Source organism: Pongo abelii, chromosome 16 (genome assembly GCF_028885655.2).
Source record: "Pongo abelii isolate AG06213 chromosome 16, NHGRI_mPonAbe1-v2.0_pri, whole genome shotgun sequence".
Taxonomy (NCBI): Eukaryota; Metazoa; Chordata; class Mammalia; order Primates; family Hominidae; genus Pongo; species Pongo abelii.
This window is the reverse complement of record NC_072001.2, coordinates 97320888-97322845: the sequence shown is the minus strand read 5'-3', so window position 1 is coordinate 97322845 and position 1958 is coordinate 97320888.

Here is a 1958-nt window from a genome sequence, read left to right as displayed (position 1 = left end):
TTTATTTGTTCGTTTTGGTTTGTTTTTTTTGTTTCTGTGCATTTGGATGTCCAGTTGTTCTGGTGCCACTTGTTGAAAAAAACGATCTTTGCTTCACTGTATTATTGTTCCTTTGTCAATCATCAGTGGATTATATTTATGTGAGTCTATTTCTGGCCTCTCTCTTCTGTTCAATGGATCTATTTTTCTATTCTTTCACAATACCACACTGTCTTAATTACTCTAGCTTTAAAGTAAGTCTTGAAGTCAGGTAGTGTCAGTCCTTTAAGTTTGTTCTTCTCCTTCAGTATTATGTTGAATATTCTGGGTCTTTTGCCCATACTTTTTATTTTTAATATTTTTGTGTCTTCATAAAGTTTATTTTTTTAGGCAGCATGTAAGTAGCTCCTGCATTTTTATCCAACTTTACATTTTAATTTTTAATTGGTGTCTCTGACAATTTATATTTAATGTGATTATTGATTTTATTAGGTTTCAATATATCATCTTTCTACTTACTTCCTATTTGTCCTATCTGTTCCTTGTTTCCGTTTCTTCTTTTTCTACCTTCTTTGGAATTAGTTGAGTGTGTGTGTGTGTGTGTGTGTATTTTTTTTTTTTTTTTTTTTTGAGACGGGGTCTCGCTGTGTCACCCAGGCTGGAGGGCAGTGGTATGATCTTGGCGCACCGCAACCTCCACCTCGCGGGTTCAAGCAATTCTCCTGCCTCAGCGTCCTGAGTAGCTGGGACTACAGGCACCCGCCACCATGCCTGGCTAATTTTTATATTTTTAGTAGAGACAGGGTTTCACCATATTGGCCAGGCTGGTCTCGAACTCCTGACCTTGTGATCCCTCCACCTCAGCCTCCCAAAGTGCTGGGATTACAGGCATGAGCCACTGCTCTCAGCCGAGTATTTTTTTTTTATGATTCCATTTTGTCTTCTTTTTGATTAATTAGCTATACTCTTTGTTTTATTTTAGTCATTTTCCAGAATGTGTCTTGAACTTAGTACAGTCTACCTTCAAGTGATATTATACCACTTTATGTAAGTATAGAAGCTTTGTAATAATTTTCTATTTCTCACCTCCTGATTTTTGTGCTATTGTTCTGCATTTTACTTAAGAATAAAACTGAACAAAGGTAAAGGAAGGAAGAAAGGAAGAAAATAAAGGAAAGAAGCAAGAGAAGAAAGAGAGAGAAAACAGAATAGAACTGTAATTCCTTATCTGCAATTCAGAAATACAACAAGCTCTGAAAAAAACATAAGAATTTGATGACACAGTTTACAAGGATAATTGACACAATCTGAGTTAGTTTGGTGGCAAAGCCTGAACTAACATGCCATGAGGCAAGTTCTAGACTTCATTTATACCTCTCCGTATAATTATTCATATATTTTTCTATAGAAAGTTGTGTCAAAAATTAACCTAACAGGCCTGAAACTGCTACTGTTAGAAAGGCCTGCTTACATGATCGGCCCTTGACTGGCATCTGGGAACTTAGATTTTAGGAGGGTCGCTACCATTCCTTAAGATATAAGACGGACTCACTGTCCCTAAACAGTTTATACAAACAATGTGGTTTATGCTGAAAACTTGTTTTTCTTCTGGGAGTCTGGAGTTTTGGTAAGTGCTAGGCAGAGTGTATTTATGTGCCTAGTCCCCAATAAAAACACAGAGTACTGAGTCCCTAATGACCTTCTCTGGCGGACAACACTTCACATGGCTTGCAACAACTTGTTGCCAGAGAAATTAAGCGCATCCTGCGTGACTCCTCGGGGAGAGGGCTCTTGGAATCTTATTGCTGGTTTCCTCTGGATTTCACTGTGTTAACCTGTTTCCCTTTGCTGATTTTTCATTGTATCCTTTTGTGGTAATAAATCATAGCAAGGAATAGGAATATATGCTGAGTCTCATGGGTCTTCCTAACAAATCACCAGATCTGGAAGTGGTCTTGGGGACCCTGGACACAAAACTG